The 16,566-nt window shown below is 43.6% G+C and overlaps 1 long non-coding RNA gene and 1 other non-coding gene across 2 annotated transcripts; both read right to left on the reverse strand.

Moving 5' to 3' along the window:
- Positions 1–683: 683 nt before the first annotated feature.
- trnas-aga (transfer RNA serine (anticodon AGA)) lies at positions 684–755 on the reverse strand. Its single transcript has one exon. It is a non-coding gene; the product is annotated as a tRNA-Ser (tRNA).
- Positions 756–2,940: 2,185 nt separating this feature from the next.
- On the reverse strand, positions 2,941–14,327 carry LOC114774598 (uncharacterized). Its single transcript, XR_003744832.1, has 6 exons — positions 14,212–14,327; positions 14,087–14,136; positions 13,930–13,962; positions 13,756–13,778; positions 13,204–13,320; positions 2,941–2,958 (listed from the first exon to the last, which is right to left on the reverse strand). It is a non-coding gene; the product is annotated as an uncharacterized LOC114774598 (long non-coding RNA).
- Between the last annotated feature and the right edge of the window lie 2,239 nt (positions 14,328–16,566).

The raw sequence follows: 16,566 nt of genomic DNA on the forward strand, positions 1-16,566 counted from the left end.
CCAGAGGAAGCACAATCAACCAGGGAGACAGCAGCATAAAAATGAAAACAATACAGAGACTATATACAATTATTTGGAGAAAAGACTCGAAAAGAAGAAATATAAGTTAAAACAGAGAGACCAAACTAATTCAAAAAGCGTATGGCTTTTATAGCCTTCCGGTTGGAAGACCCAGTTATGTATCAAGGTAACATTTGAAAATTAACCCAATTTTTTAAAAGAAGGCTTTTTTTGTTACTATATTTACATCTATGAATAGAAAACTTGCCATAAACTATAAATAGGTTGAGCATATATTTTCTGAACACAATGTAAAGGGTAATTTGCTTGTCTTTTTATTAAATTCGGTCAGAAATCCGGGTCCGCTCCCGGGAACCGTGCTGTCCTCCAGCCCTGCCAGCTCCATTAGCCGTAACGCAGAACGAAGGCAGCCGCTGTACTCCTGCATGACGCGTACAAAGTTGTCCATGTAAACGTTGTCCCCCACGTGACGCCACCTCCTCCGTCTTGTCCATATTCGCTGCGAAGTCCGTGTTTGAAATCGTCCGTTCCCACTTTGACTCGTGACACCATTGTAGCATCGTGGCAAAAACGAGACACAGGGAAGAAGTAAATGTTTATTTGACCGCTGTCGGCCACAGTGACGTTTCCTCGTCCATTAAAAAAAAGTTAAATGTTATTCATGCCAATGACCGGATTTGAACCGGCGACCTCTGAACTCTTGTCTCAGTGCGCTACCGCTACGCTACATTGGCAGAACAATTCTTAATGGTAAAATATTACATTTGACATGGGCAAATGTAGAAAAGCCATATTTTGCCCATGTCCAGCTTTTGCAAACTTTTGTGCTGCTGCTGCCACCTGCTGGTGTTTAACGCTCACACACCGGCGCGCACCGCAAGCGGAGCGGCTTTTGGCTCAACTCGCAAGGTCACGTGACACTCTTTATGCAGCCGCAAGGGGGCGCAAAGTCCCCGCTGCCTGCAAACAACAACAGCCACGCGAATCAGGGAAAAACAAAAGAGGAACAACAATCATTTCATGGAAGCGCCTGACGGACTGCACATATTCTCGCCTGTGGAACATTTCATTAGGCACCAAATAGGAAAACCTGCTGCCTTCACCTTAAAGAACAAAAAAAATTGCGCGAGCCCACATCTTATAGAACTGCTCCTTGGTGCAGACGACCAGGGTTCGAATCCTACCTGAGACGCATTCTCAGTGCAACCAAAAGCAACAAAACTTCAAAGTTTTAAAACGTGTGCCACAAATAAAGTCTTTCAAAACAAAATATTCATTTACAAAAACTGTTCCAACCATACAGGACAGAGCAAACCCACTTTCACTGGAAATATGCTCTACACATTACCAGACTAGGAATAACTGGACAGAAAACATGTACAAAACATGACAGACACCATAGGAGACTCAACATGATTCACAAGGTCAAGAATGCTGTCAGAACAGATCTCATGAACAGTTACACCAGTGAGGCAGGAAAGAAGCTCCTTCACAAAACCTCTGCCCTGGATCCTCGCTTTAAAGGACTGACTTTTCTAACAGAGGAGGAGAGATGTAACGGAGAAGTAACTGAGGAGACAGCATCAATTATAAACTGATCTGAACATATATTATCATAGTACCCTCGCCATATTTTATATTCTTTTGGTCCAACACAGACCAAGAGAATGGCCGCATCATCACTGCTTGTCACTCAGTAATACTGAAGGAAAAGTAGAACCCAAGACACTGCAAAACCTCGTCCCTACATCAAGGCGACTCAGGACACCTTGAATTGGTGGCAGTACACAAGCTCACATTTCCTCTCATTCCACAGCCAAGAGGATTTGAGCTTTTTTATTATTATTTAATTAATAATTCCCAGATTAATTGTTACATTTCAAATTCACTGCACCAACATATTACAGTCTTATGACACAGCTGTTTAAACTCAATTTAAACTGCATAATGAAAGTATAAAAACAATGATTAATAAAAAACTTTATTCATAAACATTGTATCAACTCTAGAGAAAGAACAGAGGACACTTTAAACAAACTGTAAATTGCTCTTTATTGCTTTAAGTAGACATTACTACTTATGATTTCACAATGATAAGTCTAGGGAACATATAAACATTTAAAACAATAATCATCCATTCAAGTGTGTGGACATATTTCCATGGGTTAATCAAATGACAAAATCAGCATTTTTAAAATCTGTCATAATGAGCTGTGAAAGTATGCTGAATTTACATGGAATTACACAAATAAAACTCTTGCTGAAGTAGCAGGTAATGTGCTACTTCTTTCTCTCTTCTGACCAACGCTGTTTTTCTGTCTCATAAAAGGGAGACTTTTGAAACTGCTCCCAGGTCATCTCTGCCTGCAAACCCTCTACATGGTATAAACAGTAGACTTTTGGAAGAAAGGAGTAGCAGCAAAGTCCTGGAAGCTCATCCTGGGATCAGTGAGACCCTCGGCTGCATAGGTCTTGAACACCTTTTGAGAGCAGTAGAAGTATTTAACTTCCGCTGACTGATAAAAAAAAGAATGGTGGTGCCGTCACCAAGGAAGCGGGATTTTGGCTGGTCTTTTTTGTTGTTGCTGCTGTAGTGCCTACTGCTTCTCCACAATTTCCTTCACCATCCTGTCTACATCATCTCTTGTCAGAGATGATTCTGGCACTGGGGGACTCCTGGTGGGAGGATTAAATTCTGCTCGTGGCAGGGTAGTGACTGTAACCTTGATTGTCTCACTTCCTGTAGTAAGATGCTGCCACAGCTTCTGAGTCTCCTGGAACCTCTCCTCACTTGTGTTCAGTGAAGAGCTGGTGTTCTTTTTCTTAGCCAGGTGCTTAAAATATCTTAAAATATGTCCACTTGCCGTGGTCCAGGAAAAAGACGCGACCGCCTGTCTTGTGGAGATACTGGTAGAGGTAGGGGTGGTGGTGTCTGATCTGAAACAGGGAAAATATGAGTTTGACAACTCCAACAAAACACCACATAAAATTTTGTTTGTGTGTGTAAGAGAAAGAAAGTTAATATAAAATAGTCAAGAATTTACCAATGAGCAAACCAATATTTAAATAATCCTCTAGGTCACCTTGATCAACCACAGAGAACACTGCAGATACAAACTAGATGAATACACTGTAGAGTGAAATATGCTCTGAAACACCAAGAAATCGCCTCATGCGGTGAAACAAGTCAAATTTAACAATGCCCTCTGTTGTCTTCCATGAACCCCAATGCAGATGTTCAAGTGGTTAGATGACTTGCCGCTTCCTTAACCGCTAGGCCACCACTGCCCCAATAATCCCCTGCCCCAGTGCATCTACTGTTTAAATAAATATGGATTTATTCCATTTGGGCGAGCCGTCTGACTCCTTCTGACATTTGGCGCTACAATATTACAAGTAATAGAGCATTTTTGTGCATTTGCCAATACTTGTCTATCTACTGGTACTTTGCTTTCTGAACACCAGCAGCACTGTAACAGCGAGCAAGACCCTGATACCGGGATACCAGAGAAGGTTCACACTCTGACTGCAACGTCACCAATGTCACCCAGGACAGAATCATCCATTTCTCATTCATAACAGCAAATCATGACATGGTGCCAGAACTGAAGGTCACTTTCCTGGCCACCTTCCTTGCGTGGTCACATCTGAACACCTGCCCAAATGTGCCCTGCAGAAATTGATTGAGAACTAATTCTTGCCGTCTTTACTCCTGGATGAGACAGTCCACCAGATATTTGGCACTGACACACTCTAAAAACTGCTGGGTTAAAAACAACCCAATTTGGGTTATTTTGGTAACCCAGCGCTGGGTCAAAAAGGGACCAACCCAACGCTGGGTTATTTTGACCCAACAAGTTGGGTTACACGTTTAACCCAGCATGCTGGGTTGTGATTATTAACCCAACTATTAGTTAAAAATGACTACGCTGCTGGGTTGAATGGAACCCAAAATGGGTCAGAAATTTAATATTGAAACTTGTGATTAAAATGACTAAAATAAAAACAATTATACACCAATACATATTTCAATAATGGAATTTTATTCATGACAAAACATGTAAAAAATGTGTCCATATGAATTTAAGACTTTTTTTTTCCATCTCCACCTCAACATTAAGACAATTTTTATGAAAATGTATCAAACTGTAGTCACAGTGTTTCTGGAATAAAGTCAGTATCAATGAATCAGATTGAAGCCAAATTAATTTAGAAAAACACAATTTGACATGTAAATGTAATGAAAAAAAGTTTTCTTATCATGCATAAACTAAGATATAAGAGTCATCTGTAAGAAACACACAACAAAGCAGGCATTAAGAACATCTATGCAGTAAGGATCAGATTTGGTCAAAATAAACTTCCAACTTTCCTAAAATGTGCCCTCTGTAAAAAAAAAAAATAATAATACAATACTAGACACATCAAGCACAAGAAGAATCAGATACAAAATGAACAACTGCAAGCCTATTTGCTCTAATCACTGCAAAGTAATTGTACAACAATCAGGCATGAAGAGCTGTGCTATAAGCATAATTGTGTCTTACCCTGCTAGCTCATTCTTCAGCTTCTGAACCTTTGGAGGTAGCTCACTTCTACCTTAATTTCACATTGCCTGCTGAATGAAGGTGTTTTCAAGCACTTTGGGTGCTGCAGGTGAAGTGCGTAGGTTAAGCCAAACAAGAGGCACATTGCTTGAGGTAGGTTGGTGAGTGCTTCCCTTGCCCTCTCGGTTGATGCCCAGTCTTGAGGGGTTGAGTTATGGTAATGCTGGGCTTGCTGAACTGTTGTCCTCATAATAGAGGATTCCCACTGGGATGTCCATGGAGTCTCCATAGACTCTACATAGTGCAAGAAACAAGACAAAAAGAGAATATTCAGGTTAACAGCAATTTGTCTACAATCAACTGTATAGAATTATCTAATATTATAGATTTTGTAATTCAATGTGATTTTATTTTAGGCACTGTAAACAATCTATTTTGTGTGTTTATATATAGGCGTCTTTCATATTGTGACAGTAGGTGGTATATTACACAATTTGATATTTGAATGGTACAAATGGAGAAAGGGTTTACTCACTGAACTGCTCTTGAAGAACATAGATGCATCATCTCCAAGAATTATTGGAAGTCCTCTCAGGACAAGGCATCTAACTGCTGTTGGCTCTGTGCTCTGCAAAGTGGTATAAAACACACTTGAATGTAGAACAAAGGAAATAAATCTTATATCAGTTTATTTGTCCATATAGAGAAATACCACAAGAGAACAGTTTATGTATAGAACTAACCATCAATATCATTATGAGAAGAAAAGAGAAATTTCAACCCACCATTGTGTTGTAGCAGGTGAGCTAATTGCTTTCCTATCCGACCTGTCTTCCTCTTGAAATTTTCATCAAAATTGGACACAACCCATCAAGAACACCAAAGAACTCTTCTTTAAAATTTCTACCAACAATCCTGTTAAATTCCAGGTAAACCTGAAAAATATTAAATATGCTCAGTTTTGATATTCAGACAGAGTTATTTATAACACAAATAAACCTCTCTGAACATGATGTATGTAAAACAAATAAGAAAAAAAAAAAAAAAAACATTAAAGGACATCCACAAACCTGGTTTTCAGTGAAAAGCACTGGCCAGCGTTGGATCATCTGGTTGATGTCAGGCTCATCCTTTACAACCTCCTCTCGTCTAAGAACAAACATGATTCCTGATGCAAGCAAGGAAAGGGCTTATTTCCTTCTTGCATAAGTTCCATATTTTAGCCTGTAACGTTTAAAAAACTGTGCTCTTCTCGCAGATAGTACTTGCATTTCCAAAGCATTTTAAAGTGGCTTTAAACAAAACTAGTAGTGCAAAAAAAAAAACTGGCATATGTTGAAAGTGGGTGTTTACTTTTTCAAACCTACATTGAAATAATTTGAATTCTACAAAACTGTATGTAGAGAAGTAGAGCGCTAAAAACACATTGCTGCAAGTATCAAATTCTCACTGTTCCCTTAAGATGACCTCATAATTAAATGCATGTTTCAAACTACAAATGTTCCAGCAGTTTCTAATTTGAATAGAGAAAACTCACCTTGTTCATCCACAAAATGGTTCTCGTTGCAGCAAGCAAAACTCCTTAAAAAAAAAAAAAAAAGTCCAAACTTGAGAGAAACAGTCAAATGTAGACAGAAATGTATACTTCTAAAATACAACATTAAACCCCAAAACCCCCTTTCACATTGTATATGCAAAATAAAGCTTACACTCTAAAAACTGCTGGGTTAAAAACAACCCAATTTGGGTTATTTTGGTAACCCAGCGCTGGGTCAAAAAGGGACCAACCCAACGCTGGGTTATTTTGACCCAACAAGTTGGGTTACACGTTTAACCCAGCATGCTGGGTTGTGATTATTAACCCAACTATTAGTTAAAAATGACTACGCTGCTGGGTTGAATGGAACCCAAAATGGGTCAGAAATTTAATATAGAAACTTGTGATTAAAATTACTAAAATAAAAACAATTATACAGCAATACATATTTCAATAATGGAATTTTATTAATGACAAAACATGTAAAAAATGTGTCCATATGAATTTAAGACTTTTTTTTCCATCTCCACCTCAACTTTAAGACAATTTTTATGAAAATGTATCAAACTGTAGTCACAGTGTTTCTGGAATAAAGTCAGTAACAATGAATCAGATTGAAGCCAAATTAACTTTAGAAAAACACAATTTGACATGTAAATGTAATGAAAAAAGTTTTCTTATCATGCATAAACTAAGATATAAGAGTCATCTGTAAGAAACACACAACAAAGCAGGCATTAAGAACATCTATGCAGTAAGGATCAGATTTGGTCAAAATAAACTTGCAACTTTCCTAAAATGTGCCCTCTGTAAAAAAAAACAATAATACAACACTAGACACATCAAGCACAAGAAGAATCAGATACAAAATGAACAACTGCAAGCCTATTTGCTCTAATCACTGCAAAGTAATTGTACAACAATCAGGCATGAAGAGCTGTGCTATAAGCATAATTGGGTCTTACCCTGCTAGCTCATTCTTCAGCTTCTGAACCTTTGGAGGTAGCTCACTTCTACCTTAATTTCACATTGCCTGCTGAATGAAGGTAAACGTGTTTTCAAGCACTTTGGGTGCTGAAGGTGAAGTGCGTAGGTTAAGCCAAACAAGAGGCACATTGCTTGAGGTAGGTTGGTGAGTGCTTCCCTTGCCCTCTCGGTTGATGCCCAGTCTTGAGGGGTTGAGTTATGGCAATGCTGGGCTTGCTGAACTGTTGTCCTCATAATAGAGGATTCCCACTGGGATGTCCATGGAGTCTCCATAGACTCTACATAGTGCAAGAAACATGACAAAAAGAGAATATTCAGGTTAACAGCAATTTGTCTACAATCAACTGTATAGAATTATCTAATATTATAGATTTTGTAATTCAATGTGATTTTATTTTAGGCACTGTAAACAATCTATTTTGTGTGTTTATATATAGGCGTCGTTCATGTTGTGACAGTAGGTGGTATATTACACAATTTGATATTTGAATGGTACAAATGGAGAAAGGGTTTACTCACTGAACTGCTCTTGAAGAACATAGATGCATCATCTCCAAGAATTATTGGAAGTCCTCTGTCAGGATTGCCTGCAGCTGGGCTCCACACCGGAATCCAATCCTGACGCCCCATAAATGCCGGAAGTTTCCGCCCGTTCGGGGTCGCTGGCATTTTCGTGAACTTCAGTTGGTAACACTGTTTATAATTTGAGTTCTGGCAATCGCCACACGCCTACGGGTTAGTTTTAGTTTATCTGTATTTAAGTTAAATCGTTTTCGGCCACCGCGCCCGTCTTTATTTGTGTTTATTGTTTATTTAATAATAAAACCCCCTTCCCAGAATGTCAGACCTCTGCGCTTCCTTCCCCCGTACGTCCGTAGACGTGACAGAATGCCAGCGACCCACCCAAAAGCGCAGAGGTGGAAAGCAGAGGAGAAGAAACGCCGCGAAGGACGCAGCCCGGCGCGGCGAACGCGGACGCCAGGGGAGAGACGCGCCGCCCGTTCTGGTGGAGCGTTTTCTCCCCGAGAAGCCGTGGTACGCGGCGCCGCGTGATGACGTCACCCCCGGGAAACTCCGCGAAACCCGGAAGCGACAACGTCGGCGGGTGAGTGGGCGGAGCGAGGACGTTGGCGTCGGCAGCAGCGAGGAAGTGACGTGGGCAGCGAGCGCAGAAGATGCGACCCCCACGATCTTCGGCATGTCGAGCCAAGAACTCTGCGCTCTGCTGGCAAGGCTCCCCGTGGACTGGGACGACACGGACGACGACGAGAGCACGGGAGACGAGAGTTGGGCTCCGCCCATCGCGCCAGTCTGCGATCGTCGCAAGGTCCGTGGGGGACCCACGTCACTTCCAGGGGGGTGAGAAGCGGCAACAACAACGGCGGCGTTCCTCCAGCGAGGAGGTGGGCAGCCTCCAGCCCGAATGGCCAGAGTACTGCCCATGGGAGCTTATCGCGCCATGGGTCCAGGATGTCCGCAGGGTGGACGACCCTTGGAGTCACCGGTGGGAGGACACGGATGACGAAAGCAATGATGACGTGGATTTGCGGTGGGCGGTCGGTGCCGGGATGGCTCCGCCCAGCGTGCGCGTCCGAGATCATCGCGGCATCCGTGTTGACCCATGTGACTTCCGGGGGACGACGACCAGGATGACGCCGTTTGGGCAGTCGGTGCCGGGATGGCTCCGCCCATCGCGCCCATCCAGGATCGTCACGAGGTCCGTGGAGACCCACGTCCCTCCCAGCAGTGTGAGGAAAGCTGGTGGAAGAGGGCGACGGGAGGTCGCCAGCCAGCAACTGCGCTGCCGGGACTGCCTCGCAGGGAATCCTCCATTCCTGCTCCAGTCGCCGACCCGCCTTCCCTCTGCCCGGACGTTCCCCAGCAAAATGGCAGCGCAGCACCAGCGTCCACACCTGCTGGAGAAGACGTCCACCCCCCTCCACACCACACACCTACCACCATCTCCAGCGACGTGCCCAGCCCCGTGTGGGACAGCCCAATTGTCCCGGGACCCTTCAGTGGGGCAGCAGACACAGACGAGATCACTACCATCCTCACGTGTCTGACTGGATCAGCATGGGGCTGGAGCACAACCCTCTGGCAGCAGGGAGAGACAGGCAGGAGTTTTCGGGACTTCCAACAGAGACTGAGGGCGGAGTTTGATCGGCCTGAGCCAGGGATCGAACTCTGCCCCTCCACCACATCCAGCGCCAGTCAGGATCCGGGGCAAGAAGACCCAGCACTGGTGGGCGACGAGAAGGTCGCTCCTCCCGAGATCCTGGCTGTGCCCCCTGAGGAGGTCCCGGAGAGCCCAGAGAGGGAGCCAGACGACCCTCTCTTCTGTCTGTCTCTGTCTGTGTGTGTGTGCGTGGTTTATGTGTCCGTATGTCGCCCCCACTTCCCCTCTTTGTGTCCACCAGATGGCGACCCAGCCGCGGAGCCGAACCCCAGGGAGGAGGTTCCTGACCCAAATGTGCTGGTCCAAGGCGAGGTGGACGAGCCCCAAGGTACCCCTAAGTCCAGCCGGGGGGGGTGCTCCCCCAAAGAATTTTTTGGGGGGGTGCAGTTCGGGTTGGGGACTCCTCCTGAGGGGAGGGGAGGTGGGGAAGCGATGGAGCTGGGTCCTCCGGTAGCCAGTGAGGAGGGCGGGCCAGGCATGGGCCTGCGTCTGCCTCCAGAGGGGTGGAGCGCCATAGAGCCCCCGGGTAGGCATGAGGACCCAGCTGGGACAGGCAGGAAGAGGGCCTGCTTGTCCCAACGGACGCAGAAGGGGCTAGCCGGATGGTCTGGCAATGCCCCCCCCCTTGGCACCAGGGCCGTGCAGCGAGAGGGGCTGCATAGTCCCAGAAGGCACCAGCCTGGGGTGCCTGGAACAGTCGCCGGAGGCTCTGGGACAATCTCCCTGCACCGCGCAGGGAGTGACACAAGAAGTGTCAGAGGGGACGTGTGGAGACAGGGCCCACACGTACCCAGATGGATCGGCCCTGATTATTGTGTGCAGGTACGAGAGTCCGGGGCCGCCATGCGGGACCACGCCGGGGAGCCAGGCCGAGGGTCCGGGGCCGCCAAGCGGGACCACGCCGGGGAGCCAGGCCGAGGGTCCGGGGCCGCCAAGCGGGACCACGCCGGGGAGCCAGGCCGAGGGTCCGGGGCCGCCAAGCGGGACCACGCCGGGGGGCCAGGCCGAGGGTCCGGGGCCGCCACGCCTGACCACGCCGGGAGCCAGGCCGAGGGACCGGGGCCGCCACGCCTGACCACGCCGGGGAGCCAGGCCGAGGGACCGGGGCCGCCACGCCTGACCACGCCGGGGAGCCAGCCCGAGGGACCGGGGCCGCCACGCCTGACCACGCCGGGGAGCCAGCCCGAGGGGACCGGGTCCTCCAAGGGGAGGATACAGCAGGGCAGGAGCCCTGTGGTTGCCGCCGTCCGCCCCGCCGCCTCCACTGATGGTACTGTTGGGGCTCCGAGGACGTGGCCCTTGGAGGGGGGGCTCTGTCAGGATTGCCTGCAGCTGGGCTCCACACCTGACTCAAATCCTGACGCCCCATAAATGCCGGAAGTTTCTGCCCGTTCGGGGTCTCTGGCATTTTCGTGGACTCTGCACGAACTTGACCTGGTTTTGTTATGAGTGTTTTGAGTTCTGGCAATCGCCACACGCCTACGGGTTAGTTTCAGTTCGTTATTTAAGTTAAATCGTTTTCGGCCACCGCGCCGCTGTTTATTTGTATTTCTTTATTGTTTGTATTAATAAAACCCCGTTCCCAGTATGTCAAACCTCTGCGCTTCCTTCCCCCGTAAGTCCGTAGCCGTGACATCCTCTCAGGACAAGGCATCTAATGGCTGTTGGCTCTGTGCTCTGCAAAGTGGTATAAAACACACTTGAATGTAGAACAAAGGAAATAAATCTTATATCAGTTTATTTGTCCATATAGAGAAATACCACAAGAGAACAGTTTATGTATTGAACTAACCATCAATATCATTATGAGAAGAAAAGAGAAATATCAACCCACCGTTGTGTTGTAGCAGGTCAGCTAATTGCTTTTCTATCCGACCTGTCTTCCTCTTGAAATTTCCATCAAAATTGGACACAACCCATCAAGAACACCAAAGAACACCAAAGAATTTCTACCAACAATCCTGTTAAACTCCAGGTAAACCTGAAAAATATTAAATATGCTCAGTTTTGATATTCAGGCAGAGTTATTTATAACACAAATAAACCTCTCTGAACATCATGTATGTAAAACAAATAATTAAAAAAAAAACATTAAAGGACACATCCACAAACCTGGTTTTCAGTCAAAAAAGCACTGGCCAGCTTTGGATCATCTGGTTGATGTCCGGCTCATCCTTTACAACCTCCTCTCGTCTAAGAACAAACATGATTCCTGATGCAAGCAAGGAAAGGGCTTATTTCCTTCTTGCATAAGTTCCATATTTTAGCCTGTAACGTTTAAAAAACTGTGCTCTTCTCGCAGATAGTACTTGCATTTCCAAAGCATATTAAAGTGGCTTTAAACAAAACTAGTAGTGCAAAAAATGGCATATGTTGAAAGTGGGTGTTTACTTTTTCAAACCTACATTGAAATAATTTGAATTCTACAAAACTGTATGTAGATAAGTAGAGAGCTACTCTAAAAACACATTGCTGCAAGTATCAAATTCTCACTGTTCCCTTAAGATGACCTCATAATTAAATGCATGTTTCAAACTACAAATGTTCCAGCAGTTTCTAATTTGAATAGAGAAAACTCACCTTGTTCATCCACAAAATGGTTCTCGTTGCAGCAAGCAAAACTCCTTTAAAAAAAAAAGTCCAAACTTGAGGGAAACAGACAAATGTAGACAGAAAGGTATACTTCTAAAATACAACATTAAACCCCAAAACCCCCTTTCACATTGTATATGCAAAATAAAGCTTACCTATCTCCGTGTGAGTGAGTACACACAAATTGCTGGCCCCAATGCAGTCGCAAGATATTAAGCATTGTTAGCATAGCAAGTGTTAGTTAGCAAGAAAAAATGTCTCCTCTGTCCTTCTACCCGCAGCTTTTGCCTCAGAATTTTTTTCCGCCCGTCTCCTAACCCCGTGGCTTTCGCTGATAAAATAATTTTTTCGCCCTTCAGAAAATTTTTTTTTTCGCCCCTCAGAAACTAAAGACGGTGCAAAGACAATGGCGGCTCCTCTCGCTGATGTCCCAGGTAGTTGACGTGACGTGCGTGCTCTCTTTCAGGTCCGCGTTCCCAACCCAGCACCGCTGGGTTACAGATCGAGACCGATTTTCAACCCAAATTGGGTTAAATCAACCCAACAACAGACTCAACCCAGCATTTGGGTTGAAAAAACAACCCAGCGTTTTTTAGAGTGCAGAGACACCACACCAGCCAGCTGTATCGTCATACTTGCCAAGGCCACAGGTAAGTCAGATTTCTTCACAAATCCAGTCATTTGTTCTCTGGCCATACAACCCTGCCTCTCCATCCTTGACACTGAGGAGATATGCCAAATGGGCTAGCTATCATTAGGTGACTTGGCAGTTCTTCTCAGTTCATCCATTACGGTTTTGCCAATGGCTTTTTTGTAGGTGATGAAGGATGGAAATATGTTGGTGAATCGTGCTGACAACTTCTCCAGCAACTCTGGTTTGTCAGAATGCCAGTACTTCTTGCATACTTTGCAGCAAAGGAGTGAAGCAAAAATGTAGTTCTGACCACTGACGCCTATGATAACCCTTGATCGTCCAATACCAGCAGAGGTTATCTGGGGATTAAGGCAGCTGTAGAGACCAGGCAAAATGTTGTTGTTCCTCAGTCTGTGCGTGATAGCATGCTCTGGCTTCCAGATGAAAAATGAATGCAGCTGGAAATGCTTTGGAGAAGCCAAGTCAGTGCTGGAGTCTGTGTATCAGACATACACAAAAAATATTAATACAGGCAGCAAGAATAAAATATGGGTGGTAGTAGCCTAGTGGGTAAAACACTCGCCTATGAACCAGAAGACCCACTTACTACCATTGTGTCCCCGAGACAGACACTTAACCCTAAATTGCTCCAGAGGGGTCTGTCCCTGTAACTTCTGATTGTAAGTCGCTCTGGACTTTTTTTTACCTTGAATCAACTGGGCTCCATCTTTTCTAGGGGCAGTGGCAGGAAAATCTTTTGCTGGAAGTGCCAGGGCAAGAAGCTGCTGGGGTGTTGGGAGAGGAATCTTCTTTATGGCTGGAGCTAGACATCAAGCAAAAACACATGCAAAAATAAATTTTAGTTAACATAATGTTATTTGACCATAATGTCACAGATATGACACCTTACAACAGTAAAGGCTAACTAGGGGAAAGTCTTACAGACCTATGTTACTGGATTAAATTTATTTTGGTATTGTGGCTGCTGGATGACTCCATTCTATGAAATGATGGCAAATGAAACAAATATTTAAAAAAATTAATATGTGGAAATAACCTATACATTTCCCTTTATCAGGTAAAGCATTGTGACAGAGTCTAGTATCAGGGGTGTGCCAAGAGAAAATCTGATATATGATGGAGAATGTTTTGATATTCAAAGAGGTTTACATTAAATATGAAAAGAAATCTTTGGAAATAAATGTCAGACCCTTGAACTACAGTTCTGTAAAATCTTCAAAAAGAATTCTGTACTTACCCTAAATGAAAACATGAGATAGCCTTCAGAGTTAGTAATGAACAATGGAACAAACAGAACACGTGCATCAAAACAGGCCTGAACGTGGCCAATACAAGATTTATAATAGAAACTTGAATAGAAAATTGTGATCATGGCATTCAGGATTATCCTCCATAAATGAAAGGAACAAACCTTTATTTTCATGGACTCCAGCCATTTATGTACCTAAAAGCACAATGAAGAAATTGTAACCCTTCTAGCATCAGCTATGGCACTTGGACAATAATGAACCATAAATAATGATTGCATAATTTCACTAGAATAAAAAGTGTGTGTGTGAGTTTCTCACTCTCCGGGTCTTTGATTTTGGAAGGAGACCAAGCAAGTATCATCCTATTTCTATTAAACAAAACAGATATGAATAAAAAGGTATAATGAATGCACAAAAGCAGGAATATGAAACAGTCATCTAACCTGGAAGATTAGTAGAGCTGGGAGGTGCAGGTGTTGAGGGAGCAGATGGCTTTGGTGTCATCTGAAGATTGCTGTGTTTCAGCTTCAGGTCCTGCTGTAGCCGGTACATTTTGGAGCCTGGGACACGTTGCTTTCTGAGGATAAACGCTGCATATTCATTATCCCTGCTGTCCTAAAAGTCCTTCCAGATCTTGACAGCACAGACTCCAAACCCAACCAAATTCTCATCCTCAGTTTTGGTTGTGGTGTTGCTCTTACTGCCAGGTAGTGTATGAGGTTCTTAATGTCCTGGAAACCTCTGGTATACTCTAAAAAGACAGTAGATCCTGCTGTCCTGCTTTAGTCCTTCTGGATTAAACTGTCCAGCCTTCTTCTCATCCTCAACCTTCTTGATCAAAAAATAAGGTGTAGCCAACATCATTTTCAAGAAGCCAACAAAAAGTCTGCCCTTTGTATTTCCAAGCTGGACAACATATTCTCCCAACACTTCATGTCTGCAAGACACATCCCCTTCTCTGATTAAAACAATGGACCGGGCATTCTCTTTCACCACCTGCTCTCTCTGAGGAGCAGACTTGTCTTGCAGGAAGGGGTTGTCTTTGATCCTCCTAGCTTCATCTGAAGGATACTGCCTTAGATGTCCTGATGGTCCTCTCCTGAAAGACACCTTAAGCTTCCCAGGGAAGAACCTTTTCATCTTCAGTGACAGGAAAGAAACAAGGAAAGGCATTTAATTATGAACAGGAATTCTGTATATTGACATGTATTTAGTACCTTTATTTGAGTTTAAATTTGTAAATATTTAAACAAATTGATAGAGTGGGTTTATTAATAATTATGTTGTGAATTGGTATTACCTAAATTGAATAAAATACCAGCACACAATATGGATACAGTTAATGAGTTCTAGTCATATATAAGTGACTGACAGGTTACCATAACATGAAAGTGCATCATTAATATAACATTAGTTCATAAACAATAATCCAGTTCATGCAGGCTCATCTGCCTATAATCCATTATATCCATTATACCCTCGTTTCACAAATAATTGTCTTCATGAATTGATCGCGGTGCGTTTTGCCATGTTACTAATAAAATATCTACTTGGATGTAATTTCAATAAACTGTACACGAGTTCTCAAACGTGCCACACCGTCGAAACACACGCCATTTTTTCCACTGCAGGAGATGTGGTCACTGCTAAAAAAACCACTCTCAAACTAGAGCATGTAGATCAGCTGGTATTCTTGCACAAAAACTTACAAATTCCCAAAGTGTATTGTTTTGTGGGTTGTGTCTGTGGTTTCTGTACTTAACAGGCATTTCTTTATTTGAAGAAAATTAATTTTACACTCAACTTTACATACGATTCAATTCCACATATTACAAACTCTTCTTCAATCCCCTGTAATATACTCACTTCCTAAATTATGTTTTCAGTCCACTCACAGGTTCATCTCAGTGAAATATTTCAAAAGAAATACGTATTACTGGAATATTACATTCATTCAATAGCTGCTTTACAGAATCAACACACATTCATACTTTCAACCCATCAAACAACAATTTTCATAATAATACACAACAGTTTTAACTCCATATGAATGCAATAATTACTTTCCATCCCACAGCACATCAGTGGTCTTAAACATATGTACACATACACATAAATAATACACTCAATCTACCTGGCAGTAGTAACATGATCAAAGAAACGCGAATGGCGCGACCACCATTTCACTGAACTACGCGTGTCTCCCACTCCTGCGGTGTGTTTTTACTAACTCCTAACCACGTCGCTTTTTCCGACCGCTCCTATGAGTAATTTCTCTATTATACCCAATGGGTGTATTTAGAAATAGTGGTGCATTATAATAACCTGTATTTAACAGAGAAAACACCAATGCTCTCTCCAGTGATTGCTCCCCCTGGTGGTAAAACCGAGCTCTTCCCTGAGTGTGGTTCCAAGACGTGGGATAAAATACAAGATACTAAAACACATGCACCTATTTAGAACCAAACATTTGTGTGCATCATAGTAGCATTTAACTAAAACATGTAGACAACAATGAGAAAGACTTAACTAGTGATATGAGTAATACATGTGCAAAGTAAAATAGTTGAAATATTGCTGTGAAAAGTCAAACGGTGAATTAATAGATATTATTACAGACGGATAATATTACTAAATTTAACAGAGGTGGAGTGTGGTGTCGGACCAGAGTGGAAGTTCCTGAGTGTTCATGTGTCTGATGGGCTGTAGGATGAAGTTGTGGTAGTAGCCTAGTGAGTAACACACTCGCCTATGAAGACCCAGGTTCAATTGTAAGTCGCTCTGGATAAGGCCATCGG

This window comes from Denticeps clupeoides, unplaced genomic scaffold (genome assembly GCF_900700375.1).
Source record: "Denticeps clupeoides unplaced genomic scaffold, fDenClu1.1, whole genome shotgun sequence".
Classification (NCBI taxonomy): domain Eukaryota; kingdom Metazoa; phylum Chordata; class Actinopteri; order Clupeiformes; family Denticipitidae; genus Denticeps; species Denticeps clupeoides.